Genomic DNA, 11,021 nt, shown 5'->3' with positions numbered 1-11,021 from the left:
GCGCGGGGCGGAGAAGGGCGCCGCTCCCTGCTGGGTGGAGTTCGTTGTCACAGTGCCATCTCGTGGCGGGAGGAGCGAACCGGGCATGGGAGGGAGACGGGTGCGGTGGGGGACAGAGGTGACATCTAGGAACGGAGGAGCGATTTGCAGGAAGTCAAAGGACGAACAGCGAACAGCGGCGCGTCTCTACTCCTCCAGTTTGTTCATTCAAATGGCACAGAGCGGGCCGAGTTGTAGGCGCTGAGATTACAGTAAGGAGTAAGCTAGGCAAAGACCCCAGCCCCTTCATGGAGATTAGGTAGAAAGGGAAAGGATCAGGGCTTCAGGGATCCTCTAAGTGTCTCATTGGTAGGGTGGAAAGAAACTTGAACTTGGAGTCAGAAAGCTTGGTTCTAGTACTAATTAGTGGTCTTCGGCAGATCTCGCAATTTCTGAGCCATGATTGATTGATTGGTTGATTTGGTTAATCCTCACCTGAGGATATTTTTTTCCATTGATGTTTAGAGAGAATGAGAGGGAGGAGAGAGAGAAACGTATATGTGAGAGAGAGACCTCAATTGGTTGCCTCCCACACGCACCCCGGCTAGGGCCAGGGCCAGGGCTGGAATTTGAAATCTAGGTACATCCCTGACCGGGAATCACTTGGGACCCTTCGGTGTGTGGTGGATCCACACCGATTTCTTCATCTGTAAAGAGATATAACAACATGTCACTTAGTTGCAATTAAGGAAAACCATGTGTGTCACATTAACACATAAATTTGGAGAAACTGGGGCCCAGGGCAGAGAAGTGAGTGACACTTGCTATAATCAGAACCAGAGGCAGGTCCTTTGATCCACAATTTCTTTCCTAGTCCTTATCATTCATTGGCTGAAAGAAAGAGGAAAAGGGAGCCTGGGCAGATGACTAAGTCGTAAGCATAGAACAAAACTGTGGGAAAGCTGGGCCTCTGCTATTTCTGTTATTACAAGAACCATGTGTCAGAAGTGTGTGTCACTAGAATCCTATATAATAAAAGCCTAATGTGCTAAGTGTCTGACCATTCATCTGCCTTCCCTCTTCCCCCCCCTCGCCCCCCGCCACCACCATCACTAGGGGGCAGATGCTTTGACCCCTAGGTTAGCTTGCTGCTGGGGTCTGGGCAAGACAGGCCGGACATGCCCTGGAGCCCTCCCGTTGTCCCTCCCCAGCCCCATCATGCACCCGTGGGGTCCCTGGGCCTGGCCTGCACCCTCTTGCAATCTGGGACTCCTCTGGGGATGTTGGAGAGCCAGTTTTGGCCTGATCCCTGCAGGCCAGGCTGAGGGACCCCACCAGTGCATGAATCTGTGCACTGGGCCTCTAGTTTATTATAATAGCACTAATAAAAGATCCATTTGGGTGTGTTTCCATTCCTCCATATGTAATTATTCACTCTGAGGTTAAATGAGTCTTCCCTCAGGTTTTTCTTTTTAGTTGAGCTCCCCTAAAAGAAAGGTACAGACATTTTCACTGGAACTCCTCTATGAATTTTCTGCACATGATCCAAAAGTCGATTTTAAGGCTCTGAATGCACATACACATACTAACAAAATACAATGAAATATCGTACACTTCATTTCCTTCATCCAACAAGTGTTTATGGAATCCCTGCTACGTGCCTGTCAGTGTTACAGGCACTGGGACTACAATAGTGACCAAAGTAGGCAAAACCCCTGTCTTTGTGCAGTTTATATTCTAATAAGAGGAAAAAGACATCCTGAAATACAAACAAAAAATATATAATTTTATGGATTAAAAAAAAAAAAGCCCTGAGGAGGTAAAGGACTTGCTTAAGTCACATGGCTAATTTGAGATTAAACTAGATTTGAATTCAGATTTTTTGGTTTTCAGTCTTATTATCTTTCTTTATGGCTGGCTTAAAAGGCCTCAAACACTGAGAAAGCTGAAGGGGAACATCTCCAACATGCCCCCTGGCAACCTTGAATGTATCCATTTTGGCATTACAGGCAAAGGCTTGAACCGAAGCATATCTGAGTCTTAGCAGAATGTCTTGTGATCTTTCCAGAACAGGAGAGGATGGGAGGCTTATGAGGACCTCAATCAATCAGCAACACATACTAATATCTTCTGGATTTAGAGCATGACCCAGATGAAAGGAAGAGAAAACTCAGAACCCTGGTTTCCCAGAGGGACATGTCTTATAGCAGGAGCAACATTTTTAAGTCACATACAGATGTGCACATACATTTCATACCCTTAGTTTTTCTATAATTTCAACTCAACCTGTATTTACATGACCCATTTCACTTAATAGCAAAAAGTATAATCTTGCCCGACCTGCATGGCTCAGTGGTTGAGCTTTGACCTCTGAAGCAGGAGGTCACGGTTAGATTCCGGTCTGGGCACATGCCCGGGTTGCAGGCTCAATCCCCAGTGGGAGGTGTGCACAAGGCAGCCAATCAATAATTCTCTCTCACCGTTGATGTTTCTATCTTTCCCTCTCTGAAATCAATAAAAAAAAATATTTTAAAAAATGTATAATTCTAGGCAGACCCAGTCATACAATTCAGGATCTTTCCTGGGGGAGGGGATAATGACTAGCCCCTGGTCTATACCAGGATCTGCTAAGATATCCTTTATCCCTGCTGTAGTGGTTTGAAGAGTGTCCTCCCAAACTTCACATCCTCCCAGAACCTTTAATGAGAACCTATTTGGAAATAGGGTCTTTGTAAGATGAGATCGTATTAGATTACAGTGGGCCCCAAATCCACTGAGTGGTGTTCTTTTAAGAAGGCCATGTGAAGACATAGGACACACACACTCACAGAGAAGGCCATGTGACAGCAGAGGCAGAGATTGGAATGATGCAGGTACAAGTCAAAGGATACCAAGGACTGACAGCAGCCACCAGAAATGAGGACGAGGCAGAGAGGATTCTTCCGCAGGCCCTTCAGAGCAGGGCCCTGCCGACACCTTGGCTTTGGACTTGTACCCTCTAGTACTGTGAGAGAATAAGTTCTATCGTTTTAAGCTACCTTGTTTTACTTTGTTATGGCAGCCCTAGAAAATGAATATGCCAGCTAATCCTCACTTGTGACCTTTCCCCCATCATGCACCCAATTAAATATCGGTTACCCATCAGTTTCCAGTTGTCAGTCCACACTCTGTTCCTTTTTATCTCAACTGCTAGCCCTTCTCAGATGCTCTCCTGAACCTACACCCACACCCAGGAAGCCTCGGGCCCTCTTTTGCCAGCTCTTAACCTCCACCTCCACTCACTGCTGTTACACTAGGGCACTGCTTCTCTAGCACCTTGCACTAATGCTTGGGCATCAGCATTGGTCTTTTCTTTTCCTAGATCCCTAAATTTGCCTTGAGGGGTAGGGATCTACTATCCCTTCTGCTTTGGAGAAGCCCTTAAGGCAGCGGTTCGCAACCTGTGGGTCACGACCCCTTTGGGGGTCGAACAACCCTTTCATAGGGGTCGCCTAAGACCATCGGAAAACACATATATAATTACATATTGGTTTTTTTTTGTTTTCTTTTGGGTTTTTTTTTATAAATATATTTTATTGATTTTTTACAGAGAGTAAGGGGAAGGGATAGAGAGTTAGAAACATCGATGAGAGAGAAACATCGATCAGTTGCCTCCTACACACTCCCTACTGGGGATGTGCCCGCAACCAAGGTACATGCCCTTGACCGGAATCGAACCCAGGACCCTTGAGTCCGCAGGCCGACGCTCTATCCACTGAGCCAAACCAGTCAGGGCAATTACATATTGTTTTTGTGATTAATCACTATGCTTTAATTATGTTCAAGTTGTGACAATGAAATTGGCAGTCACCACAACATGAGGAACTGTATGAAAGGGTCGCGGCATTAGGAAGGTTGAGAACCACTGCCTTAAGGGAAGGTGAGGGCAAGACTCAGGTTCCTTCTTAAGGGTACTCCTTTACTTCCCTTTTGACTTTCCCCTCCCTCCTCTACTTGGAAAACTTTTATTTAGTCAATACATTACTCCAGATATTTTCTATCTTGCATGTGCAGCTGGGCTTAAAAGAGACAAATTTGGTTCTCTGTTTTCTGGTCCTATCATTACAACTCCTAGAGGACCATGGTTGCCCCATGCTAGCTCCCTAAATTGGGAAGGATCAAAGGTTATACATGAGGAAAACAAAAATACAAGTTGTAATCAGAATTAAAATATTTTTATCGTAAACATTTTTAATATTGCTAGTTTCTAATTCACCATGTTGCATAGCTATATAGTTTTTCCACTGAGAATTATACTATAATTCAATTGGTCATTCTCATGTAATTTCCATTGTTTCACCATATAATACCATGAATAACTTCATATATACATCTTCCTTCCTGGAAATTATTTTCTTAGAATAAAACCCCAAAAGTGACGTTACTAGTCCAATCAGCATAAACATCTCCATTTTTCTTGCTATGTATTGCAAAATTGCTTTCCAAAACGATTCCACAAATTCATTATGCCCTTACCTACATTCAGCATGTGTGCCAATTCCACTAAACTTTTTTTTAGCACTGGGCATTATCATTAATAAATATATATATATATTTATTTTTTCTTTTTTAAAAAAATATATTTTATTGATATTTTACAGAGAGGAAGGGAGAGGGACAGGGAGCTAGAAACATCAATGAGAGAACAACATGGATCAGCTGCCTCCTGCACACCCCCCACTGGGGATGTGCCCACAACCAAGGTACGTGCCCTTGACCAGAATCAAACCCGGGACCCTTGAGTCCGCAGGCTGACGCTCTATCCACTGAGCCAAACTGGCTAGGGCGATAAATATATTTTAAGCATCTATTTTATGAAACACATTGTGCTAGATGCTACAGGACACCAAAAGGAGGTAATCTTGTTCTAGGGAAAGGACTTGCTTAAGTCACATGGCTAATTTGAGATTAAACTAGATTTGAATTCAGATTTTTTGGTTTTCAGTCTTATTATCTTTCTTTATGGCTGGCTTAAAAGGCCTCAAACACTGAGAAAGCTGAAGGGGAACATCTCCAACATGCCCCCTGGCAACCTTGAATGTATCCATTTTGGCATTACAGGCAAAGGCTTGAACCGAAGCATATCTGAGTCTTAGCAGAATGTCTTGTGATCTTTCCAGAACAGGAGAGGATGGGAGGCTTATGAGGACCTCAATCAATCAGCAACACATACTAATATCTTCTGGATTTAGAGCATGACCCAGATGAAAGGAAGAGAAAACTCAGAACCCTGGTTTCCCAGAGGGACATGTCTTATAGCAGGAGCAACATTTTTAAGTCACATACAGATGTGCACATACATTTCATACCCTTAGTTTTTCTATAATTTCAACTCAACCTGTATTTACATGACCCATTTCACTTAATAGCAAAAAGTATAATCTTGCCCGACCTGCATGGCTCAGTGGTTGAGCTTTGACCTCTGAAGCAGGAGGTCACGGTTAGATTCCGGTCTGGGCACATGCCCGGGTTGCAGGCTCAATCCCCAGTGGGGAGGTGTGCACAAGGCAGCCAATCAATAATTCTCTCTCACCGTTGATGTTTCTATCTTTCCCTCTCTGAAATCAATAAAAAAAATATTTTAAAAAATGTATAATTCTAGGCAGACCCAGTCATACAATTCAGGATCTTTCCTGGGGGAGGGGATAATGACTAGCCCCTGGTCTATACCAGGATCTGCTAAGATATCCTTTATCCCTGCTGTAGTGGTTTGAAGAGTGTCCTCCCAAACTTCACATCCTCCCAGAACCTTTAATGAGAACCTATTTGGAAATAGGGTCTTTGTAAGATGAGATCGTATTAGATTACAGTGGGCCCCAAATCCACTGAGTGGTGTTCTTTTAAGAAGGCCATGTGAAGACATAGGACACACACACTCACAGAGAAGGCCATGTGACAGCAGAGGCAGAGATTGGAATGATGCAGGTACAAGTCAAAGGATACCAAGGACTGACAGCAGCCACCAGAAATGAGGACGAGGCAGAGAGGATTCTTCCGCAGGCCCTTCAGAGCAGGGCCCTGCCGACACCTTGGCTTTGGACTTGTACCCTCTAGTACTGTGAGAGAATAAGTTCTATCGTTTTAAGCTACCTTGTTTTACTTTGTTATGGCAGCCCTAGAAAATGAATATGCCAGCTAATCCTCACTTGTGACCTTTCCCCCATCATGCACCCAATTAAATATCGGTTACCCATCAGTTTCCAGTTGTCAGTCCACACTCTGTTCCTTTTTATCTCAACTGCTAGCCCTTCTCAGATGCTCTCCTGAACCTACACCCACACCCAGGAAGCCTCGGGCCCTCTTTTGCCAGCTCTTAACCTCCACCTCCACTCACTGCTGTTACACTAGGGCACTGCTTCTCTAGCACCTTGCACTAATGCTTGGGCATCAGCATTGGTCTTTTCTTTTCCTAGATCCCTAAATTTGCCTTGAGGGGTAGGGATCTACTATCCCTTCTGCTTTGGAGAAGCCCTTAAGGCAGCGGTTCGCAACCTGTGGGTCACGACCCCTTTGGGGGTCGAACAACCCTTTCATAGGGGTCGCCTAAGACCATCGGAAAACACATATATAATTACATATTGGTTTTTTTTTGTTTTGTTTTGGGTTTTTTTTTATAAATATATTTTATTGATTTTTTACAGAGAGTAAGGGGAAGGGATAGAGAGTTAGAAACATCGATGAGAGAGAAACATCGATCAGTTGCCTCCTACACACTCCCTACTGGGGATGTGCCCGCAACCAAGGTACATGCCCTTGACCGGAATCGAACCCAGGACCCTTGAGTCCGCAGGCCGACGCTCTATCCACTGAGCCAAACCAGTCAGGGCAATTACATATTGTTTTTGTGATTAATCACTATGCTTTAATTATGTTCAAGTTGTGACAATGAAATTGGCAGTCACCACAACATGAGGAACTGTATGAAAGGGTCGCGGCATTAGGAAGGTTGAGAACCACTGCCTTAAGGGAAGGTGAGGGCAAGACTCAGGTTCCTTCTTAAGGGTACTCCTTTACTTCCCTTTTGACTTTCCCCTCCCTCCTCTACTTGGAAAACTTTTATTTAGTCAATACATTACTCCAGATATTTTCTATCTTGCATGTGCAGCTGGGCTTAAAAGAGACAAATTTGGTTCTCTGTTTTCTGGTCCTATCATTACAACTCCTAGAGGACCATGGTTGCCCCATGCTAGCTCCCTAAATTGGGAAGGATCAAAGGTTATACATGAGGAAAACAAAAATACAAGTTGTAATCAGAATTAAAATATTTTTATCGTAAACATTTTTAATATTGCTAGTTTCTAATTCACCATGTTGCATAGCTATATAGTTTTTCCACTGAGAATTATACTATAATTCAATTGGTCATTCTCATGTAATTTCCATTGTTTCACCATATAATACCATGAATAACTTCATATATACATCTTCCTTCCTGGAAATTATTTTCTTAGAATAAAACCCCAAAAGTGACGTTACTAGTCCAATCAGCATAAACATCTCCATTTTTCTTGCTATGTATTGCAAAATTGCTTTCCAAAACGATTCCACAAATTCATTATGCCCTTACCTACATTCAGCATGTGTGCCAATTCCACTAAACTTTTTTTTAGCACTGGGCATTATCATTAATAAATATATATATATATTTATTTTTTCTTTTTTAAAAAAATATATTTTATTGATATTTTACAGAGAGGAAGGGAGAGGGACAGGGAGCTAGAAACATCAATGAGAGAACAACATGGATCAGCTGCCTCCTGCACACCCCCCACTGGGGATGTGCCCACAACCAAGGTACGTGCCCTTGACCAGAATCAAACCCGGGACCCTTGAGTCCGCAGGCTGACGCTCTATCCACTGAGCCAAACTGGCTAGGGCGATAAATATATTTTAAGCATCTATTTTATGAAACACATTGTGCTAGATGCTACAGGACACCAAAAGGAGGTAATCTTGTTCTAGGGAAATTTATAATTTGAGGAAACAGATCATAAGCATTGTAGTCAGGAAATGGCAGGCTGCCAAAAGGGGCTGGGAAGGCAGGACACTAGGTAGGACTATAAGATAGGACACAAAGATAGTGCTTAATTTGCATTTTCATTTGACTAGTATTTTCATAAAACCCTACCTACTTCAGGTGGGCAGTTCCTCTTGGTTCTGCTTTTTTATCCCCTCTGTTATCTTTTAACTTTATAGTTTACCTGGATGCTACTTTTTCCCCTTTTCAATTTTTCTTTTTTTCTGACTGCATTTCCACTGGAGTGAATGGTCTACAATAGTTGGCCTCTTCACAGGAAAATTCAGAAACAGCAGGTAAGAACATTGGAGGGGACTGAATATAACTCTCATTTGATAGCTATGGAAATTCAGGCCCAGAGAAGTCATCCAGCAGGTTAGTGGTGGCTGAACCAGGCTAGACAGGACCTTTTCCCATGGACCTTTCCTATGGACCGTCTGAGGCAAAATGTCAAGATTCAATTTCCTTGCTTAACAGCTTTCACCTTGGATAGAGGTCAGTTGATAAGTCTAAGATTCAGTGTGCTGGATTAAAATTCTTTCATTTTTTTAAATAACACATCCACAAGAATGGCTAAAATTGAAAAAGAATGAAAATACCAAGGCTATAGAGCAAACGAGACTTTTAAACATGGCTTGTTGGAGTGTAAATTGATCAAAAACACTTTGTAGCCCTAGCTGGTTTTGATTAGTGATTAGAGTGTCAACCGGGCGGCCTGAAGGGGTCTTGGGTTGGATTACGGTCAAGTGCAGGCACCTAGGTGTGGGAGGCAACCAATCGATGTGTCTCTCTCACACTGATGTTTCTCTCTGTCTCTCCCCCTCCTGTGCACACCCTCCCCCTATGAACCAGGAGGTCGTAGTTCCCAATTCCTGGTCAGAGCACATATATTAAAATATATTTTAAAATAATAATTTAAAAAAGTACCCTGTATTTTATCTGCATTATAGTAAAGGCAATGCAATTAAAATACTTTTATTGTTTTTGTTTTTAATCCTCACACGAGGATATGTTTTATTGGCTTTTAAAAAAAATGTATTTTTATTGACTTCAGAGAGGAAGGGAGAGGGAGAGAGAGCTTGAAACATTGATGTTAGAGAGAAACATCTTTCGGTTGCCTCCTGTTTGTGCCCTGACCGGGTATTGAACCCGCAACATATGTATGTGCCCTAACTGGGAATCAAATCCACAACCTTTTGGTGTACAGGACTACGCTCCAATCGACTGAGCCACCCAGTCAGGGCACTTTTATCATTAAAAAAATTTTTTTTTAATTCATTATCTCATACCTGGCAGATTATATCACCTTCAACTGGTATGCCTACTACCAATTCCTCCTCACTGACAGGTCATCCTGCTGAGCACATATTTGATTTTGCTAATCTAAGCTTAACAAACTTCCTTGGCTCCCACGTGTCTGTGGGATACAGAACAAACACCTCACTGAAGCAAATAAAGACTTTCCCAATCCACTCTCTACCTGGGTTTCCAGATTCAGGGTGACCTCTCTTCTCCAGGTCCTTAACCCCCAGCAGCCAGACTTTCCACATCCCTTCACCTTTGGACTCCTGCTCTGTGCTTCCACTGCCTTACCTCTGCTTCTTCCTCTATTAAACTTCTCCTCACATTTCATTGTCCAGCTCTCAAGGATTCCCTCTGGAAAGGCTGCCCATAGTTTCTACAGCCCTCAGTTCTTACTTTCTTCCTGCCTCTTTGTGAACGCAGCACATTCCCCACATTAAAACCCTCGATATTTTATACATTCCACCCCCTGAGCTAAAAGTTTCCTGAGAGCTGGCATCATTTCATGTCTATATCCCTGTGCTCAGCACTTTGGTAAGTCAATGAGCGCTAATAGAACTGAAGTACAAGTTCCATTTTTGTCCCAGACTTCTGGTTTTCATAGTAATGTTGCTTTCTCACGGTGGCAGACTTAGAGATGAAAGTGGATATAGATGAGATGGCTTAAATTAGACATAAATCAGTGGTTTTGCTAGTTTGGGTTTCCTATTTTAAGAGGGGCAAGTCTATCCAATAGTATAGTACTAATATGTGGATATTTACATTAATTAGAATATATAAAATAAAACATTCAGTTTCTCATTCTCACTAGTCACATTTCAAGTACGCAAAAGCTTCATGTGGCTACTGTCATTGGGCAGCTCAGAATGAAATATTTCCATCAGCGCTGTAAACCTCTAACCTTTACACTAACTCTCCCCTCTGAGAACACTCGTCCATCTGATCCCGCACCGCTTCCCTTATAACCACCATCATCCTTACTGTGTCTGTAATTGCTTGTGTCTCAAAGACTGAGGGTTCCAGGTCGAGGGTTCCAGGTCGTCAGGGGCTGTTTCTTACTGCTGTGGCTCTATGTTTAGCTTTGCAGCCTAGGTGGGCGTTCAGTTAATGTTTAATTAATGAGTGATAGAATGGGAGGGACAAGTCCTGACCAGCGTTTTTTATTTTAAGCTTATTTATTTAAATATTTTCATTGATTTCAGAAAGAAGAAGGGAGAGGGAGAAAGAGAGACATCAACGATGAGAGAGAATCATTGAGCGGCTGCCTCCTGCACACCTCACACTGGGGTTGGAGCCGGCCACCCCGGCATGTGCCCTTGACCGGAATCGAACCCGGAACCCAACCCGGAACCCTTCAGTCCATAGGCCGACGCGCTATCCACTGAGCCAAACCGGCTAGGGCTTAAGCTTACATATAAGCATCGCCCCAAAGAAGAGAAAAGCCCGTTGATCATTGAGCGGCTGCCTCCTGCACACCTCACACTGGGGTTGGAGCCGGCCACCCCGGCATGTGCCCTTGACCGGAATCGAACCCGGAACCCAACCCGGAACCCTTCAGTCCATAGGCCGACGCGCTATCCACTGAGCCAAACCGGCTAGGGCTTAAGCTTACATATAAGCATCGCCCCAAAGAAGAGAAAAGCCCGTTGCACCTGCTGAGAGCAACTCCCCAGGGCCGCAGCCA

The 11,021-nt window shown here is 43.5% G+C and overlaps 1 protein-coding gene across 1 annotated transcript in view; it reads right to left on the bottom strand.

Moving 5' to 3' along the window:
- DPP8 (dipeptidyl-peptidase 8) overlaps positions 1–10,342 on the bottom strand; it is a 77,851-nt gene extending 67,509 nt beyond the window's left edge. Inside the window, exon 1 of the mRNA XM_005861043.2 lies at positions 10,319–10,342. The gene's annotated coding sequence lies outside the window, so the exon portion shown is untranslated. The remainder of the gene's footprint in view (positions 1–10,318) is intronic.
- Positions 10,343–11,021: the final 679 nt, after the last annotated feature.

This window comes from Myotis brandtii, unplaced genomic scaffold, assembly GCF_000412655.1.
Source record: "Myotis brandtii unplaced genomic scaffold, ASM41265v1 scaffold144, whole genome shotgun sequence".
Lineage (NCBI taxonomy): Eukaryota > Metazoa > Chordata > Mammalia > Chiroptera > Vespertilionidae > Myotis > Myotis brandtii.
This window is presented reverse-complemented; position numbering and strand designations above follow the sequence as displayed.